Below are 13,722 nucleotides of genomic sequence, written 5' to 3'. Positions count from 1 at the left end.
CAAGGTCAGCAGATCTAAACCCAGGGGGGGCTGCACAAACTGTTGCACCAACCAACTACATACTGTTGCATGTAGTAAACCTAGACCCCCTGTTCAGATCTAGCCAGTAGACAGCTCATTCTCCATGGTCGTGAGGAAAGTGGGGACTGCCTCTGACATGGACTCTGGTGCCTCTGATTTGATCACTCTTCCCTGGTCGGGAGGCTGGGCAGGCACACAGAGGGAAAGATCCGGATGAGCCACGAAAGCCTCGGTCATATGGTGGGGGAGGAGGTCCCCTTTTGTCAGAGGTCTAGGGGAAGGGAATAGGGCAGAAGAGAGCGGGAGGGTGGGAAAAGGAAGACACAAGCGAGGGGGATAATATTCATGATATAATCTGAATAAATTATAATAAATTAAAATTAAAGAAAGAAAGAGTAAGTAAGGTAGTGGGGGAGCTGGGACTGAACACCAGCAGCTAACAGGTTCCTCCAGATGCTGCCGGCTATTTCTGAGCCCCATATATATCTACCAGTCCAGTCCTGAGTCCGTTTTTAGACTTTTGCCCAAAGCCGGCCCTTCCTCTCCTGACTCCAGGACACCCAGTTAAAACACAACTGGGCATTTCCCGACCCTACTCTACCCCCACCACTGACCTCGCCTCCCCACCACGCTCCCTCCTTCCTTCCCTCTCACCTCTCCACCTTTTCCTCCCTCTGCCCTGCGCCTGCTCAGGGCCGGTGAGAGCCCACAGGCTGCTTTCCAGATGCGATAGTCTCAGGTGGCTGCCTCTGAGGCCCGCAGAGTTTATCTTATCTTGATCCATCAAATTTTTCCCTGCCACCTGAGCTCTGAGTCAAGGTCACCTCTAGCAGATTCCTCGACCACTGCACAGACTGGAAACCAAAACTGGAGCGTGGGGGGCATTTAAAGAGCAGGGTTGTAGCTCCGGGCCTCTGTAACAAACAGGCAGAGAGTAGCTAGGAGGTGCGAGGCACAGGGAGTGTGTGAGCCCAGAAGACTAAGGCTTCCTCGGGCACTCTAGGCTGAGCTCCACGGCGGGGAGATGTCATTTCCTCTCTCTGGGCCTCAGTTTCCCAAACTGGAAAGGCTGAGGTAAGAACAGTGCTTTCTAAGATCCTTTTAAGAGTGAATGACCTCAAGAGTATTGGCACTCAGGAGGCAGAGGCAAGAAGCAGGAGGATCTCCAAGTCCGAGGCCAGCATGGTCTACAGAGTGAGTTTCAGGACAGCCAGGGACTACAGAGAGAAACCCTGGTCTCTAAACACCAAAAAACTCGTGAATTATATATACATACATATATATATATAATTTTATAAATTAAATAGGTATTGTTTACTAAATATAAATTAAACATATGTATGTGTTCTGCTTATACTATATAAGCATAGACAAATATATAATATAAATTATAAACTATATATGTATATACTGTTTATAAGATTTATGATTTTGCACAAGTATATACCTACATGTATACAACTATATATCTTATATTTTTTCTTTAATTAGAAATTTTTATTTATTTAAAAAAGTAATTTATTTTATATGTGTGGATGTTTTGTTTGCATGTATATCTGAAAACCATGTAGGTGCCTGGTACCAGAGGAGGACAGAAGAGGGCATCAGATTTCCTGGGTCTGGAGTTACAGACAGTTTGGAGTCATCATCCATGTGGGTGCTGGGAATCAAACCCAGGTCCTCTGGAAGGGCAGCCGGTGTTCTTAACCACTGAGCCATCTCTTCCGCCCCCAGTTTTATATATTTAATAAAATTTTTAAATATATATTATCTTAGGGTTTCTATTGCTGTGACGAAACACCATGACCAAAAGCAAGTAGGGAGAAAAGGATTTACTTGGCTTACACAGATTGTAGTAATTCATCAGTGAAGGAAGTCAGGACAGGAACTGAACCAGGGCTAGAGAGCCTGGAGGCGGGAATTAATGCAGAAGCCATGGAGGGATGCTGCTTACTGCCTTGTTCATCATGGCTTGCTCAACCTGCTGCTTATATAGAACCCAGGACCACCTGCCCAGGGCCCTCCCCCTTCAATCACTAATTAAGAAAATGCCCTATAGGCTTGCCTATAGCTCAACCTTATTGAGGCATTTTCTCATTGAGGCTCCTTCCTTTACAATGACTCTAGTGTGTCAAGTTGACACAAAACCAGCCAGTATGTATGTATGTATATAATATGTATATAATTTATAATATAATATATTATAATATAATTATATTAGATATAATTGCTTGCTTTGATTTGAAATATAAATTAGGACTGTGGCACAGGCCAGTCATTCTACCTATTTGGAAGTTTCAGACAGAAAGATTAAAAATTTAAGGCTACAGGGCCAGGCTAGCAAGACCCTGTTTCAAAAATATGAAAGAGAAAAAAAAAAGGACTATGCATATAGCTCAGAGATAGAACATTGGCTTAGTGGCACTTGAGAGAGCCTGGTTCAATCCCCAAGACCAACAAAAAGAAAAAGAAAGGGCTGGAGAAATGGCTCAGCAGTTAAGAACATTGCTCTTCCAGAGGACTGGAGTTCTGTCTCCAGTACCACATCAGGCTACTCACAACCACCTGTAACTCCAGCTGCAAGGGGTCTGACTTTCTTCTGGCACCCACACACATAGCATACACATATAAATAAAGCTGTTGGGTGTGGATGTGTGTTGTTGGGTTTTCGTTTGTGCGTGTGTGTTGGTTTTTCAAGACAGGGTTTCTCTGTGTAATGGCCTCAGCTGTCCTGGAACTCTCCTTGTAGGCCAGGCTGGCCTTGAACTCACAGAGATCTGCCTGCCTTTGCCTCTGGAGTGCTGGGATTAAAGCCATGAACCACCACACCCAGATTGTTGCTGTTGTTTATTTATTTATTTATAATTTTATTTTGGTTTTTGGAGACAGGGTTTCTCTGTGAAGCCTTGGCTGTCCTGGACTCACTTTGTAGACCAGGCTGGCCTCGAACTCATAGAGATCCACCTGCCTCTGCCTCTCAAGTGCTGGGATTAAAGGAGTGGACCGCCAATGCCTGGCCTGTTGTCTTTAAAGAAAGAAGTGCTAACAAACCTATGCCCTGCCGTCTCAGGAAGAACCCTACCCATCTCCTAGCATGAGGGAAAGAGACGTCAAAGGAGAGCAGGGTGAGGAAGGAATCCATGTTCTCCGTGATGCTGCACACTAGAATAGTCAGTGGGCTTTGCAAATGGTGCGCCTGAGCCGTGCTGCAGAGCAACGGGAACATCTGGGTGTGGACCTGGTGGGTGCAGACTTTGGTATTCCTGGGCTCGGATGAATCTGCTGTGCACTGAGGGTTCAGAACCACCCTCTGAGAGCAGGGTTGTCGCTCTTCAGTGCCTCTGAGTCCCCTGCAGGGCTGTGCACTGGGCCCCTTTGTGGACTTTGCCACTTACTAGGATGATGCCTATGTGTTGCCCGTGGCTACTTTGACAAATCACTTCTTCTCCCCTACAGTTCACAATAAGCCTCACGGTGGGGCTGTGCTACATTTGGAGGCCCCAGCGAAGAGCTTGGTGTCTTGCCCACCATTCTCAGTGAAAATCCTGAGTGTTTATCTGATGGGCTTCTCTAAGGTCACACACTCATTCCTCCCCATCTCTATGGACTGGACAGCATAGACTGGCCTAGGCTGCAGGACACGTCCTAACCCTGACCGGTGAAGCCAGAATGAGCTTCTTGTCAGGGAAGAGGGCGGTGGAGCAGAAACACTTGGGTTTCAAGAGTCACCCAGATCCAGGTTAGCTCATCCCTGAATTCAAAGCACAGGCTATAAGGGCTCAATCAGACCTTGTCTCTACCCTAGTGGAGATATTAAACCAGTGTTCCCCTTATCTCTGACTTCTAATGAAACTCTTAAAATGCAAAGACTTCAAATAAGTATGTAATGGCTCACCGTGGTGTGGGCCCTTGACTTGGGCTAGCCTTGGCTGGCCAATTCCTCTAGACTCCTTTGCGCTGGCTGTCCACTTGTGGTGTGACAGGGCTGGATGTTCTAGGACTTGGCTATGATGGGAGCTTTCAGCACACTGGCCTGGGTTGCTTCACTTGACAGTAGTGCTCCCCAAAGGGAATACACGGACAAAAAAGGGGGGTCATTCTGATTTGCTAATGTGCTATTGGCCCAAGAAAATCACATAGGTAGACCCAAAGACCTTACGGCCAGAGAATCACAAGAATGTGGGTGTGAAAGGCATGGTGGCCCAGGGAAGAGTCTGTTGGGGCCACACATCATTAACACCCCTACCTCTCAAAGCCCTTCACTCTTCTTGGAGAATCCTCTACTGCGCATGACTGTGTTTCACGTTCTCACCACCTCCCACCAGCCATCTGGCTCTTGGACTCAGAGCAAGGGCGTGAGGAGGAGGACGAGGAAGGAAACTGCACGACTGGCACAGGCTATATTCCAGATGTTTTCACAGTGACCTGTCTTCCAGGCCAGGAGTGACAGGTTTTTCCATCCCTCTTACCCTGTTGATTTTGGGTTTAAAAGAAAGCCTGATAGTCACACGCCATTGTGATGGTGGTGGCTCTGCTTCAGTGGCTGCTACCAGTGAGAGGCACCTGGAACGAGAGTCGTGTGGCAGAGCCTTGCCCTCGAATAGGCAGGAAAAGGACGAACGGGACACCCCTGTTTTTGTATACACAGTTACAGGTGGGGGCAGAGGCCAGGCTCCCTGAAGCCCCCCCCCCCCCCGGGAAGGCATGACCTTCAGGGTTCCTCCATTTTCTGGCTCCTTATCTAGTGTGAAGGGGATAACTAGGTCTAGGTGTTCTCAGGCCACAAAGCTCCAAATTGGCTTTCCTAGAGGGCAAGTGGGTGGCAGTCAGCTGTCATGCTAGGGTGACTGTGTGTCCCCAGTGCCTGGGGCAGTCCTGTCTGCACCTGATACCCCAGGGGGTAATTATTAATAGTGTCCTTTCTTCTCTGTCTGGTTTAGATGTCGCAAGTCAGGGGTCCCCTGGTGAGGGCCCACGTTTGCTCTAGACTGCAAGAAGGTGAGTGGAGTAGCTCACCCAAGAGTGGGGACAGGAGTGCTTGTCTTGCTTTGTTGCTGATAAACTGAGGGGCTTACAGCATGTCAATTTTTCTCTCTGGTGGCAGTGGCTTCATGTCTACCTCGAGGGGTTAGGTCAGATAGCCCATTCTAGCTGGGATGAATGTGAGACACTACCCCGCACCGGGGCTGGGGGTGGGGTGGGGTGGGGTGGGGGGAAGAGGTTCTACTTAACCCATAGGCCAAGGAGCCTTTGGCCCACTGCCCTCTGGGACCCACCACATTCTACGGGCTCTCGACCCATCCCACCTCTCTGAGAACAGCTTATTCATGTCTCCCAGTTTCTGTCTGTCTCAGGGCTCCAGGCCAAATGGGACCTGATGCCTGCCCACCCACATCTCCCCTTCAGTGTTCCAGTCACGCCATTTTTTTTCTTTTTTTCTTTCTTTCTTTCTTTTTTTTTTTTTTTTTTTTTTGGTTTTTCAAGACATGGTTTCTCTGTGTAGCCTTGGCTGTCCTGGACTCACTTTGTATTCCAGGCTGGCCTCGAACTCACAACAATCTACCTGCCTCTGCCTTCCAAGTGCTGGGATTAAAGGCGTGCGCCACCACACCCGGCCCCAGTCACAGCAGTCTTTATCCTGCACTTCATAGCTGGGTGTAGTTTGGGACAAATAACTAAATACCCAGTGATTTTTCTCTATATATCATACAAGGTGACAGTGTCAGGCTTGTCGGATTAGGGATGTTACACTAAGTGCCTGGCTAATGTTGAGCTTTGCCAAGGCATTGTGATATTTATTTTATCTCACTATTAACTACCCGGATGAGCCCAACCCAGGTCCTCACAGGGTCAGCTGAGAACTAATGGAAGTGATTTGCCAACATGAAGCTCTCACAAGTTTCATTTCTCTAGCTCTCTGTGGCTGGAAGTTTCTGTGAAAACTCACCGCTGAGTTCCACCTCAAACTCCACATTTCACCGTTCACAGGACTAATAACACACAGAATGAAGCAACAGGGACACCCTGCACCCTTTAATGATCACACAGCTGCTCTGAGAGATCTTTACCCTAGCCAGGCCAAGCTGCTAAATTGTTCCTAATCCCCAGTTGTTCAGTCCTGCTTTTAGGAGTTTTGCCTCAAGCAAAATATTCAGGAACACCAGCCCTATGGTCTGACACTCAACTAAATGCAGCCCGTCCTTACATCTCCCCCTCCCAACCCCACTCCACTTTGAGACAGGGATTTACTCTGCAGCCTTGGCTGGTCTTGAACTCACACAGATCTGCTTGTCTCTTCCTCCTGAGTGCTGCGATTAAAGATGTTCTCCACCATGCCTGGCTCGATGTTCTCCACCATGCCTGGCTCGGTGTTCTCTTTTTGACAAAGGAGTAACCGTCTCTGCTTCTCAGAACCTGAAAGGATTTATGAGGTGCTATGTGGAGACACTCGGTCCTGTAATAGGAGTCAGTCAATGTTAAGTTTCCATGCTTTTGATCTTGCTCTCTTCCTGGCTGCTAAGAATACACAATTTTCTTTGGCGGCAAGATAAACAAACAAGCAAGAGGTTTTAGTTTGTTTGTTTGTAAATGACTAAAACTGTGTCTCAGTTGGGAGAGTGCTACCCTAGTGTCCCTGAAGTCCGGAGTTCAGTTCCCAGCACTACATAAACCAGGCTTGATGGAACCTATCTGTCATCCCAGCTCTTCAGGAGGACCCGGGTTCGATTCCCAGCACCCTCATAGCCACTCGCAACTGCCTGTAATTACAGTTCCAGGGAATCCAGCGCCCTCTCCACCTCCATTGGCCCCGGACACTCACATGGTACGCATACACACAGGCAAAAGATACACACACAGCAAATAAAATTTAAAAATTAAACCGAAAATGCCTCCCAAGCTTAGGTGCTTCAGGAAATAATGCTTTTGAAAAGGAACCGAGTGTTTGTCAGACGTCGTTGGCTGTCATCACCTGGAGGCTTCACTGGGCTGGGTGTTCGCCATGACTCACTCACAGGGCTTACAGTTGATGCGGGCTATTGTCTGCAGCTCCATCTGCAGCCGTCAACCCCGACATGGGCCTCCTCGGAGGAATTGTCTCTGGATAGTTGGACTTATAGGGTCTATGGCCAAACCCTAGCATGGACAGGGGAGAGGGCAGTGGACCTGAACTGTACTTCTCTTCAGAGGGAATGGCCAAGTTCTGTCATTGGCTAGAATGTGGGATTGAGAAATTATCGAGGCCATCTTTCGTCACATCACCCAAGCCTTCTGAAAACCAGGCTTTTAGCTGTCAGAATTCTTTGCACATGCTGGGAGAGAGAGAGAAAGAAAAAAAAAAGCTGTGGTCAGTTTTGAGTGAAGACACCACGTTGGGAAGCTTTGGGGTACCCAGAATTAAAGGGGCTGAGAGGCCAGGGTGGAAGCTAGGCCAAGATGCAGGAACTTTAGAAGGCTAGGCAACAGGTACCCCATAAAGGAGAAAGTTACTTTGGGGTTACTGCCAGTCAAACAATAAATACAACCCCAGGACCCAGCCTTTGGGCAGCATGCTATTAAGAGAAAAGCCCAAAGAAGAGCAAACTGATTGGTTGAGTGACCTGTTACATTTTTGACTAGATAAGTGTAGACAGATAGGGACGTCATTGGGACCGCTGAAAAGTTCTGTTGGCCTACTGTGGAGACTGTGCATGGTGGAGACTCCCCTAAGTGCTCTAGGGGGCCGAGAGAAGACTAGCAAACCACAGTGTTCCCCAGACATCCCCACCCCCACTCTGACAGAATACTGTCATGAAGGGCTAAGGGCCCAGGCCCTTCCAGGAGCACCTCAGGAGGATAGGACAACTGCTTTCTTCCCTCAATACCAAAATATCTATTTTTAAGTTTTGTAATTATATTGTTAATGTTTGACTAGCCAATACAGCCACTGAAAGAATTTTAAGAGGAACACAGCGAGACAGTCTGGCTCCCACTCTGTTCCCTGGCTACCTACACCTCTAACCCTCATTCTCCTGTGCCCATACTGATCTGAGCGCCTTGGGTATGTTCCCTTTGATATTTTTCCTTTTGATATTTATTTATTTATTTTGGAGAAATGAACACTCACTGTCCTGGAACTCTCTTTGTAGACTAGGCTGGCCTCAAACTCACAGATATCCACCAGCCTCTGCCTCCCAAGGCTGGGATTACAGGTATATGCCACTGTGCCTGGCTAGGTTTTATTTTTAATTGGAATAATTTTTGTTATTTTGGGGGGGGGGAGGGAGAGGCCTGGCTGTCCTGGAACTCAGTCCATAGACCAGGCTGTCCTCGAACCCAAAGATCTGCCTGCCTCTGCCTCCCCAAGTGCTGGGATTGAAGGCGTGTGGCACCACCTGGCTGGAATAATGTTTTTAATCATTATTTAAAGTTTATAAAAATCTGCTTTTCTTTTTCAAGGCCGGGGATGGAACCCAAGGCCGCATTAACCATACCAGGCAAGTTCGCTACCCTGAAGCTGCTTCCCCTGGCCCGCTCTACCCACTCGGTGGCCGACAGGCAGTGAGGCAGTATTGAGGTCAGGCACGTTGTTCCTCATCTTCACCATCTCGGAGCTCTTTGCTCTTGCAAAGCTGGAACTCAACTATATCAAAACAATCACTCCCCTCCTCTTCTTAAGAATCCAGGCCAGTTGTTATGTAGCGTTCCTCAGTCAGAGTTTGACTTCTTCAGTTAGGACCCGTGTGTGCGTTGGCAGGATGAGCACAGAGGCCAAGCTATTTTCTCTTAGAGCAGTGGCCAGCAAGCACATCCCATCCAGCTTCCTGTGGCCGCAGTTTTTACCTTTGAACCCACTTAGCCATTAGAAGAGAGCGGTTTTGTTTGTTTTGTTTTGTTTTTATGCCGGGCATGATGGCGCACGCCTTTAATCCCAGTATTCAGGAGGCAGAGGCAGGCAGATCAATGTGAGTTCGAGGCCAGCCTGGTCTACAAAGGGAGTCCAGGACAGTCAAGGCTACACAGAGAAACTCTGTATTTAAAAAAAGGGGGAGGGAGTGTTTTGGGGGCACTCAGGGAATGGGAACGGGGCCAGAGGTGCTTCCCAATCCCAGTGCTTACCCCGTGGCCCTGAGGCCATGAGCCTGGCTCTCCTGGGACCACTCACTTTTGATGAGTGTGTTCAAGTGTTCCAAAGGAAAACACTGCTGTCCGTCACCACAGAAGCCACCCCCAATTATATCCAAGACAGGTCTCCATTTGCGAGGGACTTTCCTATTTATTCTAGTCACATACAGTAAAGGGCTTCTGCTTCGTCAAGTATGCAGAGTTCAGAACATCTCATGCACCAGGCTAACCGCGGCTCCTACCACCAATACTCGTCGTAGAAACAGGTAAGGAGAGGTTCAGCCAGAGGTCACCCATCAAGGCTGTGGCAGGGCTCCCACCCTGGCCACTTTGAATCTGAGTCAGAGTGCTTAAGTGCCAGGCTGCGTGGCTCCCTTGGGGCTGTGCAAGGCAAACCCATGGGACTGTCGAGCAGTCTGAGAATGTCGGACCCCTAGCCTAATGCTCTAGCACAACCTCAGGCTCTACAGGACCCCAGATTTCACCACCACCACCCCCCAAAATGCAAGAGGGCTGACAATGGCCTGCCCAGAGGACAGGGCCACAGGGTCACCAGTCCTCTACCCCTCCCCCAGCACAGGCCACACCTTTGGAAGAAGACAGCAAACCCAACCGCCTTTGCTCCTTAACCACATCTTCCCTGCGGCCTGCCAGGGTGCAGCTCCACCCCGCCCCTCCCTGGCTGTGGGAAGAACCATCCTATTCCCACAGCTCATCACCGCTCACCAAGGAATGCCCACCTTCAGAGGAAGCTCCTCCAGTAAAGCCCTACCTGCTTGACAGACTTGAGAATAGAGTCTTGAACCCCGGTCTCTAAGGACGTACCTACCCTGAGTTCCCACCTGCAGGCGGTCAGTAGAAGTCCTGGGCAAGAGAGGATCGTGGAGGAGGAGAGGTCTGAAATCATCTGCCCAGGGTGCATAAGAGGAGAAAAGTCAGCTGCCTACCCTGAAAATCCCACATCAAGCTCACCTCTTCCATGCAGCCTCCTCCCTAGCCTCCTCCCCAGCTCCCAAGGGCTCACCAAGCTCTCTGACTGCAAGAGAAAAGCTTCTTCTGCTTTGTTCAGCGGGACAAACCTAGACTTCTGGGACAGTGGCTTTTTTCTTCTCCCAGGGGTATCAGAACTCCTGGCCGCCGGAGGGAGAAACTGAGAGTCTGTGGAGGCCACACAAGGAAAGGGTATTTGGAGAAATACCAGCTGTCGGGGTTATTTGGAGAAGGATGATGATAGCTTCAAAATGCTGCTGGTGGCACTGGGTACTGGCAGCCTAGCTCGAGAGGATGGGGGAGGGCTTAGGGGGAAAAAAAATTATCTTTTCTCTCTGTGACCTTTCCTGGCCACCCTATTCATAGTACACTCAGCCTTTTTTCCATCTTCCTTCCCACTCTATATACCCACCCCATGTCCTCCCTGCTTTCCTGTTCCAGAAAGTTCTCAGGTGTCTGAAACCACAGATGGGGCCAAACCCTATCTATACCACTTTTCTCTATAACTGTGATCTCAGTATATATCCACACCTTGATAAAGCTTAATTTACTAGTTGGGCACAGTCAGGAATAAACAATAATTATTAACAATAAAATGGAATGACTATAACACTGCATTGTAATAAAACTTATTTTAAAATCTACAAGTCTTCGACTTCTGAAAGTTTTCATTGAATATATTTTTGGTTTATTTTTATTTGTATGTGTGTCTTGGGGTAAGGGGATACCTGTGGAGACCAAAAGGGCCAGATCCCTGGAGCTGGAATTCTAGGCAGTTGTGAGCCACCTGATGTGGGTGCTGGGAGTTGAGCTTAGATCCTTCTAGGAGAATGAAAAATACTCTTAACCACAGAGCTATCTCTCCAGCCCCTCACAGGGTATTTTGGGATCCAAGCTGAATGCAGATAATTGAATAGAAAGGGACAACACATGTGCCCAGCATGATGGCGCACACCTTTAGTCCCAGCACTCGGGAGGCAGAGGCAGGTGGATCTCTGTGAGTTCGAGACCAACCTGGTCTACAGAGTGAGTCCAGGACAGCCACGGCTACACAGAGAAAAAACAAAACAAAACAGCAACCTGACACACTGTGGGTGCTCAGAGATTGCTTACTACTCCCTCCATCCTGGTGAGGCACTCGCAGGTACTTACTTCATCACACCCCTGTGATGGGGGGGTGGGGGGGTGGGGGGGTTGAAATAAGAAATCTTTCCTGGAGGTGAGGGGTGCAGGAGAAATGGCTCAGCAGTTAAGAGCATTTCCTCTTCTTCCAAGGGATCTGAGTTTGGTTCCCAGCACTATGTTGTGTGGCTTATAGCTCATAACTGGCTCTAACTCTAGCTTTGGGGGACCTGATGCCCTTTTGTGGCCTCCTTGGCCACACCCCTCCTCATCTGTCTTGTAGGGAGCTAGGGATCAAGCCTGAGTCCACAAAGCCATCCACAAAGAAGCAGGCGGATCTCTGTGAGTTCAAGGCCAGCATGGTCTACAAAGCGAGTCTAGGACAGCCAAGGCTACACAGAGAAATCCTGTTTCAAAAAACCAAAACCAAAACCAAAACCAAAACCAAAACCAAACTGAAACAAAAACAACAACAACAACAAAAATCTGAGTTCACTGAAAGAGCAACAAGCACTCTTTTTTTTTTTTTTTTGGAGACAGGGTTTCTCTGTGTAGACTTGACTGTCCTGGAGTCGCTTTGTAGACCAGGCTGGCCTCGAACTCACAGAGATCTGCCTGCCTCTGCCTCTCGAGTGCTGGGATTAAAGGCGTGTGCTACCACGCCCAGCTAAAAAGGGTACTATGAATGGGCATCTCCAAAGTCATTTGTGGGGACAAAGGGCCCCTTGCTCAACTGAAGCCACTCAGTTTACAGTGCCTTTCTCCGTTTCCCCTATTCACACCACGTCTTCTCTTTGGTTGGCCATTCCTTCATAGTCTTCCTAGCCTTGTCCCACCTAAGTCACCAGCAACCATGGAATGACTTCTTCAACATCCATGGGCCACACCCTATATAGTGTCGCAGCCTCCTGCTTCTGATTCCTCGCCCTCCCCTCCAGCATGCTCCCATTATCATCGGAATGTTCCCAACAAAACTTACGTTGACATTTAGTCCCCACTGTGAGGTATCCATACTTGGTTGCCTCTCTTATGCTGCCTATCATGAACCAGGCTGTCCTGTGACTCCAGCTCTGTTGCACAGAGGTTCTCTAGGGCTCTACAGCCACACCCTGCACCTGTGCCACACCATTTTGGGTCCAGTAGGCAATTCCCAAAGTAGAGTCCAGGTTCCGGTCCTACGGGGATACTAGGGCATTCTGTTAGAGGTATGGTCAGCCAGTGAAAGAGGGCAGTGCTTGGAGTGACTGGGCCATCTCTGCTTCCTTATCTAATCTTAGGGTGGTCTCCCTGCTGAGCGGGCCTCTCACATATCCTTGCTAGACCTGTTCTCGCAGACCATGCCGCCCGCTGGTCCTCCTCCAGTCGCTGTCTAGCCCTGCATGGAACCGAGAGGCCTGAGGATCTAGTTTCATGCCGCAGCTTTCCCTGTACTCCACTTGTCTGCACCCCAGTGTGCCTAGACGTCATCATGAGTAAGAATATGCTTGCCTTATGTCCAGCCTCTTCTTACCTCTGGCCACAGGAGGACCAACAGCATGTAGGGTCTCAGCCTTTGCAATCGCATGGCCCGGGGTCCTTAACCTACCTGAGGACTCAACTTTCACTTCCAACACATGGCTACAATATCCACCTCATGAATCATTGCAAGTTTAAAGGCACATAGGGGAATTTGCCCACAGCAGGCTCTTACTATATGTTTCCTCTTGCTGACAAGGCTTCTGTGGTGTCTGCTTGTTTTCAAACAGGACGATTCTCTGCTGAAGACTGGGACCTTGGTGCCCCATGCTGACATGGTGGGACCTCCAGAGTTCCCAACACTGGCCAGTGCTTGGCCTCATGTACTACCTGTAGGCAAATAGGGTTGTAAATCCGGTGCTCATGGCAGGACGTGGGAAGGACTCGCCCCTGGCACGTGTGCTTTGTGGGCTCAGGACGTCCTCAGGGAAATCTAGTGAGGTGTGACAATCATCTTGCCTTTAGGAAATCATGGACAGGCACAAGGACGTGTGTGTGTGTGTGTGTGTGTGTGTGTGTGTGTGTGTGTGTGTGTGTGTGTGTTCATGCCCCGGACTCCAGCCACACTGTCCAACAGCAGGAACTGGGGAGAGCAAGCATGGTATTATCTTGCTTTTCAAAAGGATCCTGGGCCTGGCAAGATGGCTCAGCTGGTAAAGATGCCTGCCATCAAGCCCGAAGACTGGAGTTAGATCCCTCAGACGCACATGGTGGGGAGAGAGAGAGAACCAACTCCCACAAAATGTTCCCTGGCCTTCACATGACTATGCCACAGGACAGGCTTAGCAATAAGTAGAGTTTAATACAGTTATTGATTTTCAATATTTATTTATTTATTTTATTACTTTTAATTATGTGTATGAGGAAGCATGTGTGCAGATGAGTGCAGGCACCTGCAGAGGCCAGGGACATTTGGTCCTCCAGAAGCAGGAGTTACAGGCAGCTGTGAAGTATCAGATGTGTGCTCTGGGA

At 48.9% G+C, this 13,722-nt stretch overlaps 1 long non-coding RNA gene across 1 annotated transcript; it reads left to right on the top strand.

The window, feature by feature from the left end:
* Positions 1 to 889: 889 nt before the first annotated feature.
* Positions 890 to 10,723, top strand: LOC311583736. The gene is made up of 4 exons (XR_014774653.1): positions 890 to 1,095; positions 4,962 to 5,019; positions 9,284 to 9,389; positions 9,699 to 10,723. It is a non-coding gene; the product is annotated as an uncharacterized lncRNA (long non-coding RNA).
* The last annotated feature ends 2,999 nt before the right edge of the window (positions 10,724 to 13,722 follow it).

The sequence above is a fragment of the Acomys minous genome, assembly GCF_964271855.1.
Source record: "Acomys minous genome assembly, chromosome: 2".
Classification (NCBI taxonomy): Eukaryota; Metazoa; Chordata; class Mammalia; order Rodentia; family Muridae; genus Acomys; species Acomys minous.
Note: the sequence above shows the minus strand (reverse complement) of the source record. Positions and strands in the feature narration are given on the sequence as shown.